Genomic DNA, 21,788 nt, shown 5'->3' with positions numbered 1-21,788 from the left:
AACACTTTTCTGAGATAACCCTTGGACTTATGTTAATGGAATTTCTTGCATTTGAGAGAGAAAGTTAAGTTCTAGTGACTGTTGGAAGCATAATTTCCATTTAGAGCCTGAATTTTATTGCAAGGATTTTCAAAATTCGAGAGTTTGAAAAAAAATAGACGCACGTAGTATATAAATTAATAGCTCAGCATAACAAACAGATATCACGGTGCTGTAAACGGCATCCGTGACATCAATCAAAGCGGACAAATTCGATATGTTAATGTATATCTTACGTGAATTTGTTACATTGTGTACAAGGGTTCTGCAAAAGCTGGATTACCATAATACTGAATTTTTTCAGATTCATGTGCAACATGTCAATTTTGTCCGCTTTAGATGTACTATCAAAGCAGGTCACAGAATTGGGATATCGTTTTTCATTGCTGAGTAACGGAGTTGTAAACATGATAGTTTTGTTTTCTGAAAAATGCTACTTTTGCCAACTTTTAGTAAAAAATTTACTATCTAAATCGAAAATTGTAAACCAACAGTCACTTGATCTTAAGTTTTTCTTTTAAATTCAACAAACCTCGTCAAATTTGGTGCAGTGGTTGCCGAGAAAAACGAATTCTCATTTTACGTGTATTTAGATAGGAGCACCCGAGCTAAAGCTTCCTCTTAATAAGGAGTTGGAAGTGGCCCAATACATTTGGTTGAATTTAATAAACCTAGCTGGTTGACACCTGCCGCGGTGATGTAATGGTTTTGACGTTGCGCTGCTAAGCCCAAGGGCGCGGGATCAAACTCTCGCCGCGGCGGCAGCATTGCGATGGAGGCGAAATGCAAAAAACGCCTGTGAACCGTGCACTGGGTGATCGTTTAAGAACGCCAGGGGATGTCGGCGGTTTAATTTTGAATACGTAGAGTTCTTTAACATGTACAGGGCGGGCATAGTGTAACAATTTCATCCCGTTCCTTTTCGCGCTACGTCAGTGGTCCGAGATGTGCTCTGTCTTCGCTATCACTGACACCAGCGAGTCGGGATCGTTGGATGATAAGAAAGGGATGGAATCGAACGAAAGGGATCCTTACATTATATAGTGGTTGAATTAGTAAAGGCAAGGCGCAGAAGACCAGGACTCAAGAAGAACACAAACGACAGGACCGGCGCCTCAGGTTGACGCACGAAATGGCAGGATCGGTGCGAGAGAGAGAGAGAGAGAGAGAATGAAGAGGAAAGGCAGGCAGGAAGGCGCCGGTCCTGTCGTTTGTGTTCTTCTTGAGTCCTGGTCTTCTGCCCCTTGCCTTTTCTAATTCAAGCATGAACCAACTAACCCAAGCAAGAGTTTCACTTGATTATATACTGGCCCAACGATTGTACCAGTTAGCACGACTTCTCTGTATTGAGGTATGTTTATAGTCTATTTCACGTACCGATTCCGTTGATAGTGCAGCCTAAAAATGAGGGGCCGATATGTGACACCGTGGGACAGCTGGTCGGCGTGATGTTGCCGGCGGGATTCAATCACAGTACCATCCGCACAGAATCCCGCTCCCCAACACGCAGGCATGCCTGAAGAGTCATAATAGAAGATCTTTAAATTTCCGGCATGCAAGCTAGCGACTGGAAATGCTTGGCGCGTTTTACAAATGCCGACGGTTTCCCGTCGGTTTCCCGTCGGTTTCCCGTCGCTTTCCCGTCGGTTTCACTTCGTGCACCGTCGATGTGCAATGCTTGCAACACCACCGATGACTCTCTTCCTCGCGTCGCCTTTGTCAGACGTATGGTGGCTGATAATGCTTTGTTACTTCTATCTAGTAGTGATCACCTTAAGCGCTGCGTCGCTGTCGCATCCGCGTATACGTTGAACATCGTCCGAGAAGTCCAAGCACAACTGTGGTTCTTGCTATCGCTGTCAATGCTTCGCTTTCCCGGCGAAAGTGACCGTTTCTTGAAATAAAATGGCGCAGACGCTTCTCTCCAACAACGGCGTGTCTCATAATGAGATCGTAGTTTTGGCTTGTAAAGCCCAGGAAATTATTCAAAATTAATTCACATGTCAACATATCTCAAAATGGGGGCCGATACCAAAAATACTGCAGCATAACAATTCAAGCTGATCCCACAGATTGTGCTGTCTAAAGATCTGTGCCGATCGCTAAGATAGCACAGTAAACAAATTTAAGAGTCTGACGTTCCTCCTACTCTCCTGGCGTGAGGGGTGACGCGATGGAATGCCGCACGCAGTGACTCCAGCCCTATCTCACCCCCAAATCGCTCAAGAAGATTGTCTTTAATCGACTTCAGCTGGAGGTTGAATCGCCGTTCAACGTTTCTTCTTTATATATATTCCTCCTCCTTCGGAACGTTGCCACCGAAGGAGGGAATTGAACGCCCGACCTGCTCAGCAGCAGAACGCCCGACCTGCTCAGCAGCAGAACGCCATGATGATGACAATGATGACCTTAATCCCACAAAGCTGAAAGGCTCATACTCGATACCCCGACTTTGAGAACCCGAAATTCTGATTTAAGCGCGAGGAATTTCAAAACAAAGGATATAGCAGCGTTTAACACGCTCTAGACCGAACCTTCAGTTGTCGATAGCTCAGCAAAATAAGCTCTAATTACCATATAACTAAAAAAAATTAGTTTTTTAGTACGAATGGACTCTCCATGGCCAGAAATAAATGGTTATCAAGTTCTTCTAATTTTTCTTTATGTGGAATGGTGTTGGGGTTTTGTGGGGTTGCAGGCAGTGGCACCATCCTGCTCAAGGGGATTGGCCGAGAGTGGCGTGGACTTTATAAATGAGTATTACAAGTATGAATTAAAAATGTATAACGACAATAATTGTACATAAGTGAATGGCAGAATAGCAGAGATATCTTCTGCTTGCACAGTCAGCCTGAATGAACACTGATACACGTATCTAAAAAGAATAGAGGAGCAAAGAAACAAATGACCAATAAGATTAGCAATGAAATCGGTGGGATTCGCAAAGGAACTTCGCTATAGCGACGCATATGTCTCTGTACGGGGGACACAGAACGAAATCCTTGACAGGCAACAGACCAGGAGAGTCCAACGCAGCTAGACCACCCTGTCGCAGTGGAATTTTCAATGATATTTTCCCTCAGCGAGGAGAAATGACGATGGTTCAGCTACTCGGACACCGCTGTAGGAAATTGTGGCTTTTACATCGAGGCATCGTACACACCCCGTCTTTCGAGGAAGTAATATTGCTGGGAAGGATCGTGGCGATAACTCAAAATATTAGGCGTATCGTCTGTCCGTCGTTTATTACGCGCAGTGTGAAATATTTGCTGGTAACGGGAATTTTCAATGCATTGTTTTTTTTTTTCGTGTCCTGTCTGTGCTCATGGTAAGAGACACGCCAACACTTTTATAGTTTCAAAAATGGTTTTATTCCTCAGTAGAAAAAAAAAGCATGGTGTGCCACGCGATGTTTTTATTAGTGAGCTCCAACGCAGATTAAGGTAGCTCGAACAGGTTATTATATTCAGCAGCTTTTTTTTTTAAAACTTGACGACACCTGCATTATCTGTCAGGTAAGGATGAAATTGCTGAGGAAAAAAGATATAAGGGAAATGTTGGCGGTTAACTGTGTGCATTTAGAAGAATGCTTTCGAGAGGCATTCATGCGTTTAACTCCCATGACCTGTGCTTTTTTCGCCTTGTGGTTTTTATTGTGCGAAAAGAAATCCATTAATATAGTTTATTCGCAACAGTTTGTATTACAGTGCGTGGTGCACGGTTGCAGGTCGTTTAAAAGAATATGTGGACAAAATACGCATTACACAAGACTAGCGCTTTACAATGTAGCGCATTGCAATAAGCAATTATTGAACAGATTATAAATAATATATTTTATTTTGGCTCTCCATTTCTCGTCGAATGTCCTCGAAATTACCAAAGACACGAGAAAAAAGGTGGATGGGGTTGGGGGAGGGGGGAGACGCTGCAGTATAGCTTGGCTTCCCTAATGAAAAGCCCTGCGCACGCCTGTGGTGTTAGCTTCATGAACACAATAAACAGAACTAAAAGGTAGACAAAATTGCTGTGACGGGTTTAATATAGATATATAGATATATATATATAGTTTATATGTATAGTTTAATATAGATATACCCGCCGTGGTTGCTCAATGGGCTATGGTGTTAGGCTGCTGAGCACGAGGTCGCGGGATCGAATCCCGGCCATGGCGGCCGCATTTCGATGGGAGCGAAATGCGAAAACACCCGTGTACTTAGATTTATGTGCACGTTAAAGAACCCCAGGTGGTCGAAATTTCCGGAGTCCTCCACTACGGCGTGCCTCATAATCAGAAAGTGGTTTTGGCACGTAAAACCCCATAATTTAATTTTAATATAGATATATAGTACCGAAGGAAGTACTCATATGGCATCACGGTGCGCCATTTTGCTGCCCTATAATCTTATCTAGCTTATCTCCAGAAGCGCAGCTTCTACTGTGCTTCTACAGATAAGCAGATCGAGATAGAGCGCAGCTTTTTATCGTGTTGGCTGTACAACTCAATGGCGGCCTAGACGACGTCAGTGCCTTCATATCGTCATCAGCTATGAACTTATCAATAAAATGTAAGTGAAAGGGTAGGCGCCAAAGCTGGATTGAAGCGTAACCTCTTCACTGTGGGAAGTGGCGCTCCACCATAGCGTGCTGTTTTGGAGGCTGTCGAATCCCGCCATCTCGTCTTCTCTTATGGGCTCACAGGGCTGCTATATGGCTTCTCTGATTGGCCCAAAAGGCCAACCAAGGTGGAGGATTTCGACAAAATAGTGGAATGCAACAGTGTCTTGAATGGCACTCCTGACCGGCAGAAAGCCGGTCCGCATTTTGCCTGTGTCTTGGCTGCAAAATTGCTTTTTCATAGATGTCCGTTTATTCGACCTCAACAAGAGATCGAAAAAGTGCGAGTAAGAGCAGCAATTTCTCGTGGTGCAGCCGGCTGCGGGGCGAGCTACGAGGCACGAGACAGACGGGAAACCAACACGAAGTAGTTAAACGTAAAGATTGTGCCACTTAGTAAAATGAAGGATGTCAAAGAGGCACGAAGCAAAACGAGTGATTTACCAGTTGCGAGAACGTGATGATTGCATGGAAGCACATGCAAAGCGAGAGAAATAATAAAGAGAAAAAAGAACAGGTAAATTAACTAAGTTGCATCTGATTTGTTGAACATACACTGGCGGAGGGGGAGCCAGAAAGAAAAAGAATAAGAAAAGGGAGAAGAAAGGGGGACAACGAGCGATACGCGCGTACGTACAGTCAAAGTGCCCAGTCGTTTTTAAAGTGCAGGAGTGCTCTGGTGGCTTTCAGCCAGGATGGCGGTCGAGCGCATGGCCCCGATATCTTTTTTTCTATGAACGCTCTGTCGTCTAGACAGCTTAAAACGCACTCACACTTAAAGTGACGCACATATTCGCGTGAGAGGAGACATTGCTATGACTTGAAACCATGTCGCTTTTTTTTTTCTCTGCATTGCGCACCCCTGCATGGGCTCTGGTCAGGCGGATCTCCTTCGTCTCCGTCCCATGGACGGTTCTCAAACGGTGTCGAACTGAAGTATATTCGGCTAGGCTCGTCTTCGAACGGACAGTGAAGGGCAGGTTCGCGTGCAATTATAAATGTGTTCTGCCACTGGCGCGACGCGAAAAATTGCGAGTCTTTACTGCTTACTTTACGCTGGCTACACTCTTAGACAAAGTACACCCTTTGGGGTGTATATCTGCCGCACAACAATAATCGTCATCTGCCTTGCTTGCGTTTCCTTTCTTGAAAACGCCTCGCCCGCTACTTTCCTGTCGGGAATGCTCTGTCATGCTGATAACGCGCACGCCGTTCGTTAGTGGGAAGTACCGGGCTCGCAGCGTTAAAGAAAGGAAATGCGGACAAGACAGATGACATTTAACCTTGTGTGGCAAGATACAACCCAAAGGGTGTTTTAGAGTGTATATTGCCGTCAAAGCCTCGGCCTTTGGGCGAAGCAATGTAGATTGTCTCAGAATAGCCACAGCAGCATAAAAATAAATAGTGATCGTCATTTTCCTACGCATTACATATAGGTGAGTGCTTCGGTCTGACCCCAGAGAAAATTGCTCTAGTTTATGCTAAAAAGGCTGTTCTGTGACAAGAGAATGGATCGATTTTCAGAACGCTGGCTCACCCGCCTACATCACCCAAACTCACTGAGATACGTTCGACGTAGTGAACAAGTCTACATAAATTCATTAACAATGTAACCAGCAAACACATCTGTATTTATCGCGCGTTGCTCGCCCAGGCTCCACTCACCTGCCTGCCCACCCGCAAATGTTGTGCGCTTAGATATGGCCATGAACATGATGTACCAGGGGCGGAATTCACTGTTTTGTTCCTAAGCGCTGTTTGCCCGTGACGGGCTACCTTCGCTAATAATACGCCCGTCATCCCGAATGCACTCTTGCGAACAGTTATAACTTAAGAACATTTTTGTCAGTAGGGACCCAGAATATTATGAGCAATAAGTTATTATTATTATTATTATTATTATTATTATTATTATTATTATTATTATTATTATTATTATTATTATTATTATTATTATTATTATTAAAAAGTTGCATTGAGGCAAATTATGCGGTAACGCAGAAAGTACTGACGTCTAGATTGCCTATGTTGACGTGCTGCGTGCGATGTTGATAAAGCGATGTAAACAAGCTTTCATCGCTGTGATAAACGTTTTACTAGACACGTATTACTAGACGCGTTTTACAAGACGCGTTTACTAGACACTTTCTTTTATCGATTCGAAACTTACTGCTTTTTCTCAACAGCAGAATCGACCGCTTGCGCCGGAAGCCGTCGATTCTGCTGTTGAGAAAAAAGCATTAGCTTGCGCTGGAACGGACGCGAAATTTGTGATCAGTGACAGCAAAACTGCCATACAAAATTTTAGCAAGGGAAGGATCTCGCCCTTAGCGGCCAGAATCCTAGGCCAGAGAAAGCTAGATAGAAAATTCAAATAATTTGGACTCCGGCGCACGAAGCCATCCCCGGCAACGAGGCGGCCCACGAGCTGGCTCGAGATCTCTACCGCCGAGCCGCTACGGGGCCCCTCGATGACCGAGGGAGCAGAGAGCGCATGCTAAAATATGGGGAGATCACGTAGCATTATAGATTGGCTCGTAGACTGGTATCCCCGCCAGACCCAAAATTAAACAACAGACAAGCAGTCGCGTGGAGACGACTACAAACTTGTACATATCCGCACCCGGTTATGGCGAACCACATGTTCCCCGAGGCCAGGAGCGATAAATGTAATCTTTGTGGGGCGAGAGGGACCCTCGACCACATAATATGGGAATGTCCGTACTCTCCCGGGGGAACGCACAAAATAGGTAGTAGAGACACCTGGGAGACCCTGCTGCGCAGCTCGGACTCTGAGCTCCAGCTCCGGCTCGTCCAACTGGCTGAAGAGGCTGCTGGGACCCAAGACCTCCCAGCCTGCATCTGAGGCGGCGGCACTCACCCCCTGACCTGCGTGTCGAGGGGTGGGTAGATCACCTTTTCCGTTGGACATTAAAGTTTATTCTATCTATCTCAACAGCCGATCCAGGCTCCTACCCCCTGCCATGTCCAGGAATTTTGGACATAGCCCCTTCGGCTATCTGTTGAACTTCGCCGCAGTGCACCAGCCTAACTCAATGGAACAGTATTTAAAAAAAAAATGTTATTTCACAAGGGCGCCCAAATTTCAACAACTTATAGTTAGCAACGTCCAAAGGGTACGCCCTTTTCACGCGCGTACTTAGTCGTAACGTCTTTGCTGCATTATAGCAGAATTTTGGACAGGCTTAAAAAACTGCTATAGGGCAGCAGGACAACTACCAATAAGTGCTGTGAATACGCATGTTATTAGAAGGGCATATTCTCTCGATGTTGCTAACTGAAAGTTGTTGAAATTCCGGTTGCTTTCTGAAATATCATTTAAAAAAATATTGCCCACTGAGTTACGTTGATTCATTGCGCTGAAGTTCTGCAGACGGCCGCAGGGAGAATGACTAGCTTTCCTGGGTATGGCCATATTAAAGAGTGTAAGTTTCACCCAGAGCGCCACAGCACCGACAGCTATAACTAGCGCGTTATTGTGCCTTAGAACTCGCATTGTTCAAGACAGCGTCACTTGCAAAAAATATTCTCGAGCTGCTTTGAACAGCCACGCGTGTCGCTGTTCTTTCTGAATTCCTCTCACTTGCCGCCGCCAGCTTCGCTTAATTTCTTTGAACTGAATGATGGTTTGTTATCGTCTTGCGCACCGAAGTGTGCATCGCAATCACTGCCTCACGAAGCAATGCTGCTCTGAGCACTCGCGCTTCGGCAATGTCATGACAACAACAACAACAAAAAAGAAAAGAAACAGAGCCATTCCACTCTGTGAAGGTGCATGACCAGTGAAGCTGTGTATATGGTGATAAATATGTCGATAATAAATACGTTGATTGAAAATGAAAGACACACACCAGAATGAATTACGTTTTTCAGCGATATTTTGTTGTATTAATCGTTAACGTGCCCCCAATGCGCGGGAGACGGGCGTTCGTGCATTTTGCCCCCACGGAAGCGTGGCCGCTGCGGCCGAGATTTGCTCCCGCGACCTCGTGGTTAGCAGCACAGCACCATAGCCGCAACGCCACCGCCCGGCAACTTGCTATTCAGTCGAACAACTTTCTATCTACACTCCGAATTTTACGCAAACTCGCCTATAAGTCAACGAAGGTACTCTACGTTGTAGTGCCGGAGACGATAAATCGTTCAGAACCTAAGAATACAGGGATAATTGTTATTATTTGATTTGAAAGCATATATGCACTTGTCGGGAAAGGGAAAGCGAGGAGCAGGCTGGCAACTGCACCGGAAGGTGCACAACGCCGGTGGCCGTTGCCAGCCTGATACTGCAAAAGCAGTTCATATTTAGTCTGGTTCGTGAGGTGAAACGCGGCATAAGGGGTGCTCAGTTTTACTACATACTTCACCGCTAAACTCTCAGCTGTGGCTTTCACATTATCGTTGCCTTCTTGTGCTTCTTGAACATCTATTATCGCCGGCGCTCACTGCGTAAAGCTGTCTCGAACCGACTCAATCATCGTCAAAAATCGAACCGTCTCAGTGATCGCAGGAAGTTAAAAGGCACTTCTTTCTCTCCACTATGAACTGAAATTGGCGGAAAATTAGTTACCGGGTCAAATTTATATATTTTTTGAAATTGCTTCTCTAAGCGTTACCCGCTTTGATTTCGCAGTGGCTGCGTCGTTCTGCTGCTGAGAACGTAGTAGCTGGTTTGATTCGCACCAGGGGGTCAAGAATAATCGGGAGCGTTCTAACGTGGCTACTCTCAATGCCCGGGTTGTGCTTCGGGGCGTTAAATTCACTCACTCACTCACTCACTCACTCACTCACTCACTCACTCACTCACTCACTCACTCACTCACTCACTCACTCACTCACTCACTCACTCACTCACTCACTCACTCACTCAATCAATCAATCAATCAATCAATCAATCAATCAATCAATCAATCAATCAATCCCCGCTGAATCAAGAAGCCGCACAGCCGCCAAAAATTGGCGCAAGTTTTCGACCTCCCATATTTGTGGGTATGCTTATCTTGACATTTGCTCATTCATATGTTACAGTGTTTTCCCCTGAAAACCCCTTGAAAAAAATTTCATTTGAACTATCTTTCTTCTCTAGCGGAGTTGTTCTGTCTGCCTGAATTTGATGGGTTTGAGCAACACACTGACCTACAAGCAATAATGTCACAATGATTGAGTCATTGAAGGTACCAAAAATGGTATGGTATGAAAAACTTTATTCGGGTACAATGTCGCAAAAAAATACTTCGACTGGTTTTGGTAGAAAACAGAAGGCGCAGACAATTAGTGAAAAATGTTTGATGGGCAAAATAAAGTATGAAATGCAGTAACGAACCCACAAACACCCATAAAATCTGAATCCGTGGCGCTCCAAAAATTGCTAGGCCCTTCGGCACGAGATGACGATACTGAAATTATGAGGCTGTGGACATCACTCAACGAAAGCAGCTGGTGTTCTCACTCTGGGTGACTATGAACTGAAAACAAACGTCACGCATAATAAGCGATGCCTTAGTGAGGTTTCGCTGTGCCTCCCGTCTGACGAGAAAATCACACGCATGCACTGCTGCTTTAAGAGCTCTTTAAACTTAACACATTGAGATATGATGTGGTTGATTAAGCACCGAAACACATTCTGATGATTAGTTCCTTTTTTAAAACTAATGTTTTAGGCACCAGACGAGGCTTAGCAGAGTGAAGAATAAGAACGGGTCGCCTATGCGTCGCGAAAATGCTACCGAAGTGCATTGTTATAGAGTGCACTACGCGTCCGCTCTGATATGACAACAGCGTTGGGACAGCCGTTTTGATGGCCAGTATTCCAAAGCAAAGTTTTCTTCTGTGTCCCCCCCCCCCCTTCCCCAAGTTTCGCAATGTATACTCCTCGCAGCTTGAGTTATCCCCTCTGGTTTGGAAGTTATATCGCTACAAACCTAGGATCGAACATCGCTACTATAATTAGAGAAAATCTGCGGGCGCCTGCTGAACGCGGAGAAGAAATAGGCCCCGCTGCGGGCACAGCCTGCCCGAGGCGAGCGCGCGCGGTTCGGTGCCCAGCCGGCGTCCCTCGCGCAAATATTGGCGGCGGCCAGCGCGGAGGCTATTTTGCCCGGGACAGGCGCGTGCCGCTTGCGCCGCGCGCTGGGCGCATCGGGCCGTCGACTTCCGGCGTTTGCGGCGCGAGCACGGATCCAGGTCGTCTGCTCACTGTCGTGCGCGCCAGAGGGCCGCCCTGTTTGGATGCAAGCGCCGGAAATATCCGCCACCAGACGGATCGAGCGGCTCCCGATCCTCCGCGCCGCGCGCGGTGAATTATTGCTCTGCTGAGGCAGAAAACTCCGCGGATGGATCAACCGCGCCCCTTTCCCCACCACTCGGAAAGAGCACCCGAGGGAGATAAGGGCGAGAGCGGTGGCTCGCTTCCAAATGGGCTGCCGGGCTGCCGTCGATAGCCTGCTGGCGAAGATCCGGGCCCCCATGACGTGCAAAGGGTTCGCTCCTTGAGCGGTCCCTGGAAGACGGTCGCCCGCCGACACCCTCCCCCCATTCACGCGCGGCCAACGGTCGCGCGGCCGGAAATGGAAATGGCCCGCGCACTAGACGCCTCGCTGGGCGCGCGCGCGCCTTCGTCGTCGTCGTCGTCGTCGCTGCCGCACCCGAGCCGCGACGTCGGCTTGTTTCCATACAGGCGCGGCCTCAATGAAACGAAGCCGTGAACAGGAGTGGGCTGAGAGCCATGACCTGCACGTTATTGAGAAACCGGCACTATGCAAGATGTAGCTCCTGCTTTACATCCAAATGGATTTATTTTCGCGTGACGTGTGACTGGACTTCTTGAAGGAGTCATCTAACGGTTAGTGACGTGGCTGAGTGCAGGACGAGTTTTTTTTTATTATTCACTTTATCCAGAAACAAGTAAACATATTATGCAGTCAACTAACATTGCAATGCGGGCTTGTTTGTGTGCCATCTTGGAGTACTAGGGCAGCACAAGCAAGACGAGGACACCACAAGAGCACATGAACACACGGAGACGAGGTAACAAGATGAAGAAAACGACACCAGAAAGTTCTTGGCATTATATTGGCTGAAATGTAGATGTCCCTGTTTTGAAGATACCAATATTCTAGACTGGAATTGGTACGAATTAGCTCGCCTGAGTGTGGAATCGGAGTGGATTGCCAAAGTTGGTGATGCGTGTGTTAGTAAGCCTGCCCTCGCCTTGAGTAATGAAGAACTGCAATTTCTGCGCGTGAGCTGGGATAAAACTATGAGTGTCAACATTTTCATTGGTTATTTATGCTACTGTTCAAGTGTTACCGCTTTTACATGTGTTCTGTGACGCTCGGGGCAGTACAGTATAAACTAAAAAAATAAAAATATTAGGTTTTACGTGCCAAAACCACTTTATGATTATGAAACACGCCGTAATGGGGGACTCCGGAAATTTGGACCACCTGGGTTTCTTTAACGCGCACCTAAATCTAAGTCCACGGGTGTTCTCGCATTTCGCCCCCATCGAAATGCGGCCGCCGTGGCCAGGATTCGATCCTGCAGTATGGTATAAGTACGACGTGGTTTCAGAAAATAAGATCGTGTTGGAAGTTAACACCGTGTCTGCGTGTCCATGCGCTGCTCTCGTGTCCTCGTCTTGTTCACAATGCACAAGTATTCCGAGATATCATGCAGAGCAGCCACACTTCCATGCGAAATCAGGTAGTTGTTCAGTGTACTAATGAGAGTGTGATTTGCTGCCGCGTGCACGATAAGTTCGAAAATTTGATGCCTAAATAAATATTGCGGAGAAAAAGTATTATATCACGTCATAAAATGTAAGTATAACAACTTAAGAACTTTGTTTAGTTCGCACAATGAAAACTGATTTTTATTCGTTGTATAACTGTTTCGATGGTAAAGCGTATAGCCAGGCAGGGTGGGAGTTTCACATCCCTATATTTTCTTTGCTCCGAATCACTAAAGTTTATTCTCTGCCTGAATATTTTCTTAATTGCTGGCCATACCAGTGATTACTCACCCAAATTGTCTGCTCTGGTGTCGCATCACCATACGAGATCAGGTGCACACTTTATTGTTTGGAAGCAAATCCGAAAACACGGCCATACGCGGCCATTCATTTTCAATCCTACAGTTGACAAAGTCGTACTCTCTAAGAAAGGCCTATTCTATAATCCAATTTGACACAAGCTGTATACCTGTGGTTCGAGGGAACTACAGAACGAACAAGTGACAACGCTAAAGTTAATATTCCCAAAGCTTCTCGATAGAGTCACTATTCATAGTCGCTACGGCTAAATTTTACCTACTCCCCTCGCTATGACGCCCATCATCAATAAATACAAGAAGTGCGTCTCTGTCTGCTGACTATGACCCACGTGATCAGCCAAGCAGCATTAATATTTTCCTTTTGCTCTGTGATCACGGGCCAGTTTATATATTGAGGAGTAATACTGCACTTATACTGTTCTCCTCATCATCCTTTTCTTCCTACATCTTTTGTGGCACTAGCTCCAGCACTGGTTCTTATTCTTGGAAGGTACCCTAAATAGCAAAATTAAGTTTTTTTAGTGTGGTGAAGAATTTATTTCAAGACTCGATTTGCATTCAGTTTGAAGGGAAAATTTGCACACTGGAAAAAACGAAGGAGCAATTTTCTCTTTTTTGAATTTCGAGCCGCGACAGCACCAATTCGTGTTAGTATGATGCCACGGATTTCAAAGGATTTGAGCTTGTTTCGGCCGTCTTTGTTCACATAATCATCAGCTAACTTATGTCCACTGCAGGACGAAAGCCCTCTACCAGCGATCTCCAATTACCCCTTTCTCGCACCAGTTGAACCTATCCTTATTTATTTATTTATTTATTTATTTATTTATTTATTTATTTATTTATTTATTTATTTATTTATTTATTTATTTATAATCATACCCTCAGGGCCCAATGGACATTACAGAGGAAGTAGGTACATAGTTTACAAACAGAAAGCATTCAAGCCTATAAGGACAAGGACAAGATAAACAGACAGTAAGAGCAGCAAAATAAGAGGGAAAAAAACCCAGCAAAATTCGAGTAATTTTAAAAGATGATGTGCCGCAGCGGTCTTGAATGATGACGCATCGGCTAAGGTGGCGATAGAAGAGGGAAGGCGATTCCACTCGGAACAGGTTTTCGGCATAAAAGAATGCAAGAACATGTCAGTGCGACAAAGATGAACAGCTACCTTTTTGCTGTGATCGATACGGGAGGATAAGTACACTGGCTGCGAAATGAGTTGCTGATTCAATGAACGGTGATGGAACACTTTGTGGAATAAACAAAGGCGCGAGATGTTGCGCCGAGTTTGAAGGTTAGGAAGGGTAAGTGACGATTTCATCTGCCAGACACTAGCGGTACGTGAATAGTTCGACATAATAAAACGAGCTGATTGATTCTGAAAGGATTCTATGGATTGAATGAGAGTGTGGTGTGCCGGATCCCAAACTGCGCAAGCGTATTCGATTTTCGGACGAACGAAAGTTTGATGCGTGCAAACTTCCCAATTTCATCATACCTACTCTTTTGTCGTCCTCAACTGTGCTTCCATTCTTTTCGTAGCCATTCTGTAACTCTAATAAACCACCAATTATCTGTCACATGTATTGCATGTCCTGCCCAACTTCATTTCTTTCTCGTAATGTCAACTAGAATATCGGCTGCCCCTGTTTAATTTCTAATCCACACCGCTGTCTTCCTGTCTCGCAAAAGGTTCACAAAAGGTTCGTAAAAGTACCTTTATTGGTATAGTTTTTGGTTCCTTAAGGATCCGAGGCAATCCATGTTGATTTAAAAACTGTTGGTGGAGGTGGAGCCCTCAGTCCGGGACACCCTGAGCCGTATCCGCCCGGCACGTTCTCCTGATCAGATCGAACTATGATCTCGGGAGTCGCGGTTGGAAAACTTTCCACTGTTCATTTTGGTATTGATTTAGTTGACTGGCATGTCCATGTGGCGTGATAAAGCGTGGCCGGTGCTCTGCAGTCGGGACAAATGTATGAATATCCTGTGGGATACATCGCGTGATATGGAGTACGATGTGGGAATGTGTTCGTTTGTAATTTCCTCCATGGCACCGGCTCGTCACGCGCGAATGATGCGTGTGGCGGAAGAATTTCCGTCTTTGAAGTTTGAACTGTAGGAGGATGGCGTGAAACTGCTTAGGGATTGGTTCTAGCCTCTCCCCTTCACGATCTTCTCGCTGAGAGGCTCCGTGGACGCGCGCTCGAGCCGAAGCATGGGCCAACAGATTTACAACGCGAGTTTTTTTACCGGGGGTCTAGATGATCGTGGTTGTTGTCGGAAGGGCAGGTTCTTAGGACCGAACGCGCGACATGAGAGATCCTACTTATAGCGTAATTTCTGCAACTCGCTTGTGAGTCGATGAGCACGTTGACCTGAGGGGGTATTCCGTAAGAATCCACCTAGTGGACTGTCCATTTCGGTCGCTGCTGATTCGATGCAGCTGCACGATAGAGGAAGAGACGAGTGGCCCTAGCCAATCAGCTGCGGCCGAATTGGACAGTCCACTAGGTGGACTCTTACAGAATACCCGCCCTGGTCTCTGCCGAAGTTTGTGCCAATGGCCAACAAAATGGCCACTTCTTCCGCGCCAGTGCTTATGTGCGACACCGTCGTCGCGACGATCTCCCTCAGATTTTGGTTCCCAACGCCGACGGCGTGAGCGCCCTACTGCAATAGTAAACTGCATGGCTGATCCCAGAGGTGGCGTGATGAAAGGTAGGCCGATGTCGGAGGCATTGTAATCGGAGATTGCGTGGATCACGTGGGTCGTGGGGTAGTGATTCTGTGTCTTGCTGATTTGCCGGGCAAGCATGTAAGTTAGACTCCAATGTGTAAGTTGAAACTGCATAATTTTTATCATCTACTGATGATAGCTGCGCCTGACTTTACTGCCAGCGAAAACATGCGGCCCGCTGCATGAGCAAATTCGCAACAAGCACGTCCAGGAAATATCGGCAAGTTGCACGGTGACAGATAAACAGGGCAAAAATGACGTAGCGTACGAAAAGAAATGGACACAACAGGCGCTGACTTCAAATGCTGGTTTATTCAGAAGCGCACATGTCTTATATGCACGTCTTATCCCAGTGATCTCACCTAAGCAAACCGAAAAAACAAGGACAAACAAACAGAAAAACTCAGAAAATAATAACTCTAAACCATAGCGTTCTGCAGCGCAGGCACGCATTTTAGAGTCAACTAACAATGAGCAATATCAGCACTATAACGGGAGGAGAAAGCAACCAGCCTCCCCCAAACATTTATTATGTATTGTTTAGGTATGCCATTTCATTTTCCAAGTGCACGGAAGGTTGGATTACGCATGCGCCACCCTTCCTCTTCATAGGGGAAGCTTCAAGCTTCGTGTTTTTGGTGCTGTGGTGGTGGTGGTGGTGGTGGTGGTGGTGGTGGTGAATTGTAGCAACAGGCGGGTTTAGCCTGGCGAACAAGGCCGGCAATTGCTCCGCCCGAGCGTCTCGCACAATACCGCTGATGGGTTTCACCATATGTCCATCAAACCGGTCTCTCTTAAGAAATCGATGAGGAGACGTGAAGTTTCTTTGCGGGCCATCACTGATCCCTCGGGAAATATAAGGTGTTGCAGGCGCGCATGCGGAAGGTCCTTGTTTTGCAAATTCTTCAGGAGAGTGTCTCTTGCATCTTGGAATTGCTGGCAGGACCACAAAAAGTGCTCAATGTCTCCTGTCTCGTTGCATGCCGTACAGTTTGGAGAATTTATTCGTCCCGTTTTAAATAACCAGGCCTGTGTGCTAGCAGATCCTGTCCTTATACGATGTAGAAGTGAGGCTTCCTCTCGGTGCAATCTTTTGGTTACGCAGGGCATATGCGGTGGAACCCAAAGCGACGCAAAGTGATTTCGAATTTCAGATTTTTGCACTTGATTACTCTTTGGAGCCTTGATTTTGGGAGGATGATATAGCGCTGCGTATGCAAGCGCATCAGCTTTTTCGTTTCCTGAGATACCAATGTGGGAGGGAATCCACTGAAACTTTACTGTGAAGCCTTTGTTGTTGAGGTCTTTCACGATGGCTAGGGATTTGCGTGGGAACTTGAGGGATGGCAAACCACGGTATACTTGTTGTAATGCGGCCTTTGAGTCCGTAAGGACAACCACATTCTGCGGAGGCAAAGTCTTTAATTTGCGCAGAGCAGAAGCTATCGCTACGCCTTCCACAACTGTCGACGAGGCTATACAGTCCAGACGCCCAGACCACGTATATCTTAGAGAGGGAATGTAGTATGCAGCTGCACAGCGGTCTTCGTCGGCCTTGACAGAGCCATCTGTGTATACTTGTAGGTGATTCGGGTAAGTCGTGTTCAGGTGTTCCAGGACTAATGCCTTGGCTTCTGCAGATGGAATGCAGCTCTTTGATTGCAATCGTGGTACACTTAAGTTGCATGTGATGTCCTCGAATGTCCAGGGTGGTTCTATCCTTTCTCTCGGTCTTGAGCAGCGCAATCCTAATACGCGAAGCGTGTTCAATGCTGCATAAAAATGTGAGCGCGGTCTGTTACCTATACGTCGTAAGAGGGCTCTACCGGGCGTAGACTCACTCAATCGTAGAAGCTGGATCATCAGAGCCTCGGAAGCCTGAAGTCGTAGAGGGCGTGACTCAGCTTCGTAGAGCACTTTCTTGTTTGACGCTGGCTGAGGGACTCCAAGGCAAAGTCGGATACCTTTTCTGTGGATGGCTTCTAAGCGCTCGTATTGGCTGTCTGAGGGTGGCATCAGAGGTAGCTGATACAGGACTCGACTGGTAACCAACGCTGTATGTAGCCGTAGCATTGACGTCGGGTGGTTGCCCCAGCGTATGCCAGCGACTCGCTTGAGCACATGTAGCCTGGGTGACGATGATGCCACAACGTGGTCAACACCGCGGCGCCAGAGTAGCCTGTGGTCTAAGGTAACGCCCAGAAATCGGACGTTGGTGACCTGTCGAATCTGGTATCCGTCCAAAGTCAGCGTCAAGCGTGTAGATTTTCTTTTCACTCCAGGAAATAGTACGAATGATGATTTCTCTGCTGATAGTGTTAATCCAAGCGTTGCCAAGTGACCCTGAATTGCTTTTACTGCTCCCTGGGCTATTCGTGCGAGGCGGCGATGCTGGTAGCCGGAGACCCATATGCAGATATCATCGGCATATATAGACATCTTCACTGGTGTTCGATGGTTTAGTACTGTTGGGAGGCTACTCATGGCAATGTTAAATAATAAGGGAGATAAAACACTCCCCTGTGGCACACCACGAAATATACGTATTTCATCGCTCAAAGTGTCGCCAAGACGAACTCTGATGCGACGATCATTAAGGAACGTATGTATGAAGTGCAAGAGATGACCCGTGACGCCTATAACTTGTAACTGGCTGATGATGGCTCTTCGAGACACGTAGTCGTAAGCCTTAGAGACATCCATAAAAACAGCAAGTGTCGACAGGCCGTCCGCACTGTAATGTTCTATGTGGCTTAGCAGGTCCAGCACATTGTCTTGAGCGCTTAGACGCTGCCGAAACCCAGTCATGCACGATGGTAGTTTTCGACCCTGCTCGACATGCCAAGTGAGTCTTGTGCATGCCATCTTCTCCATTAGCTTCGCTGCACACGAGGTCAGTGATACCGGTCTGTACGAGTCCAGAGCTGCAGGATTCTTTCCAGGCTTCAGAACCGGCACCACCCATGCTACCTTCCATAAATGTGGGATAGCCCCACTGGCCCAGACTTGGTTGAAAAATGCCAGCAAATCACGCCGCCTCTCAACCGGTAGGTTAGTCAGCATCTGATTACTGATAAGGTCAGGTCCCACCGCACAGCGACGTCGGAGGCTGCTCATGGCTAGTTCCAGCTCTCTGAGTGTAAAAGGAGCATCCATTAGGGACGAGGATAGCGGCGGAGGCGGGTCGGCTGTGCTGGCTGACCTGCCAGAAGAGTATATTTCAGCGAACGCATTCGCAAGACAAGCGAGTGTCTTGCCTAACTTCAATGCAAGGGCTTCAAATGGCTTGTGTGGTCGAAAGTTTCCAGCAAGGTTATTAACGACCCACCATATCCTTGGAACTGGTGTGAAGACCGATAGGCTTGCACAAAATGATGCCCATTGATCTCTTCTTAGTTTCCTTGTATACCGCCGAATCACTGCGTTAATCCTGTTGTATACAGTCTTCATTGGTGGGTCACCCTTCGTCCTCATCAGCCTCCGTTCCGCTCTTCTACGGGCAGCGCATAGATTTTTGAGCTTTAGATCCGGAGCGGGGAAGTGGTCGGGTAGCTTCAGCTCAGCGGTAGCCAATCTCTTGCTACGTAGCATGTCCGCGAACAGGTCTCCAGATGATTCGCTTAGGCCGTCCCTGTACGTATCCCAATGCGTCACAGGACAGGATCTTCGGCCGTTGGTTCTATATCCAGCAATGTGAACGAAGACAGGAAAATGATCACTGCCCATTCTATCTTGGCTAGTCGTTGACGATGCGAGGATGTCCGTTGAGTGTAACGTCAAGTCAATGACACTGTAAGAGGCCGGTGGTCGAAAAAACGTTGGCTGTTTGTCATTTGCCACGCAGAGTCCCTCGGTGTTTAGAGCTCTAACAATTTGCTTTCCACGTGCATCGGTCGTCTTGTCGCCCCAGAGAGTATGGTGCGCGTTGAAGTCCCCACATATAATCCTCGGAGCTGGGCAGCGGCTGCAGAGGTCTCTTATAATTTCTCCCATCGGGACCTTCTGACGAGAGCTCACATATACGGAGGCCACGCTGAGACTTCGGTTTCCCAGCCGCACTTGTACAGCAGTGACTTCCAACGCACTGCTGCAAAGGTCTTGAACTGGTAGAACGTAATGTGGTATTTCCCGTCTCACATATAGCATGGCGCTTCCGTTCGGAAATGTCGGAATACTTTGGTTTCCATGTGCGACATAACCAGCAATTGATCTGGAACTTGGAAGACCAGCCTCGGACAGGGCCAATATTGGCACAGGCATGTTGCGTAAGAAAAGCGACAGTTCAGGTAAGTGGCACGCAAGACCCGCACAGTTCCATTGCATAATAAGTGGCACTTGTGGACGAGATGGTGAACATTGTGTCCTGACCGCATCCATATTGCTTGGTGCTTTAAGAAGAGGCAGAGCTTACAATCACTGACTCAAGAGCCAGGACTACTTCGAGCATTTCCTTCATCGAGCTCGCCGGCATCTTTTCTATGTGTGATCGCAAGGCCTTGAAGAGAGCACGTAGCACCTGCTGACAGTCCTCCTGTTGATTTTTTTCATCGCAACGCGATTGGGGTCGCTGCAGTGCAGACGCATAACTTCGCTGCTCCGGTTGTTCGGCAGTCTTCTCTTCCACGGGGCCTCTGTTCACTGATTTGACTGCTTTAGCCGGTCCGCTGCGCGATGGCACCACTGTGTCCTGGATTCCTGGAGAAGGCTTCAGGCTTGGAAAATCAGTTTCACTCTTTGAACTCCATTTGATTTCGTCCGACTCTCTGTGACCTTCTGTCTTTTTCTTCGTCGCATTTTTCTCAGCGTTTCCTGTTGGCCCCAAGATAAATGTTTTCTTACGCTTTATTGCCGCTGCACGCGAAGGACACTTGCTATAACTAGCTGGGTGATCCCCACTGCAGTTTGCACATAGAAAGTTCTCGCTGCACGCGCATGTTTTGAAATCGTGCGGTCCTCCACATCTCTTACACCGCTGCTCACCACGGCAGTACTTGGCCACATGTCCATAGCGCTGACACTTGAAGCACCGAGGTGGTGTCTCAACGTAGTCAATGGTCTCGTGTCTTGTGAAGCCCAAGTTGATCTTCTCTGGACGGTCTGTATTTGGAGCGAACGTAAGGACCACGGAGCTGGTTCGCCTGGACTCCCAATCGGTTTCAGAAATTCGGACGCGTCGCGTGACTCTCCTTGCATGGTGAACACCTTGTGGTTTTAGGTATAGCAGCAGTTCCTCGTCAGTGTACCACTTCGGTACTCCTCTAATAATGCACGTGTTTTGCATGTACGAATTGGGCACTCGTGCTGATATTGCAGTCCCTGAGATTGACTTGCAGCTGAGAAGGGAATTCACATGCTCTTCTGTCTGTACATCTAGAAGCAGGGCTCCTTGAGCTGTAAATCGGCTCCTAACTGGCGATGTGCCAAGAATTTTTTCAATTTCCGTAAACAGAACAATTGGATTTACTTTCTTCAGGTCGGCTCCTTCTGTGGCAGGGGTAATAATCACTGGGATTCCGACGGTCCTCTTCTTGCGGTGACGCACAAGCCTGAAGCCTTCATCGTCCAGATCTGTGATGTCAGCTATGTCACAATCGTCAATAAGCGTAGACTCGTCGTCTGTTTCTGAAGTCTTGTATCGCTTACAGCCACGGGTGCTCTCAGGGTCAGTCGGTGGCCTCTGGCCCGGTGTCAGGTCTGGCGTAGTCATGACGGAGCTCTCACCGCTACCAGATCGGGCTCTTCTGCAGGCTCCTATCGAAGCGGCGGGAGGCGAAGGTCCCCCCGGCCTCCGGTAGGGAAGGTACCTTGGCGAGTCGTCCGACGTCTTCGACAAATCTATTTGGCAAAACCTCGCAAAAATTCAAAAACACTCGGGAGCGAGACAGCAGTGCGACTGTGTCGAACCAAACTTCTTCTTCTTCTGGTGCTGTTTATCCGTCCCCATGTAATTTTACCAACGAGCCCTGCTTGCTACACTTGTCATATCGAGAAGTATTGGTGCCATAAAAAAAAAAAGAACACTGCCGCTCTTACAATATTTAATTCAATTGTAGGGTCTTACGAACGAAAACCGCGATATGAGATAAGCCACACCGTAGTGCAGACTCCGGATTAATGTTAACGTGCACCTAAATCTAAGTACGCGAGCATGTTTGTATTTCGCCCCCAAATAAAATACGGCCGCCGCTTCCTAACCAGCCACCTCTATCTTAGCAGCGCGGTGCCGTAGCCACTGCCACTGTTGCTACATAGATCACTCATCGCGATGAGATAACCCAAGTCCGCCGCCAAAGACACGAATCGAAATGGCTTAGACCCT

The 21,788-nt window shown here is 47.1% G+C and overlaps 1 long non-coding RNA gene across 2 annotated transcripts in view; it reads left to right on the top strand.

Moving 5' to 3' along the window:
- The window catches only part of LOC135912063 (uncharacterized), a 104,773-nt gene that overhangs the window by 13,916 nt on the left and 69,069 nt on the right, over nucleotides 1–21,788 (top strand). The gene's annotated exons all lie outside the window — the stretch shown is intronic.

Source organism: Dermacentor albipictus, chromosome 1 (assembly GCF_038994185.2).
Source record: "Dermacentor albipictus isolate Rhodes 1998 colony chromosome 1, USDA_Dalb.pri_finalv2, whole genome shotgun sequence".
NCBI classification, from domain to species: Eukaryota; Metazoa; Arthropoda; class Arachnida; order Ixodida; family Ixodidae; genus Dermacentor; species Dermacentor albipictus.
This window is presented reverse-complemented; position numbering and strand designations above follow the sequence as displayed.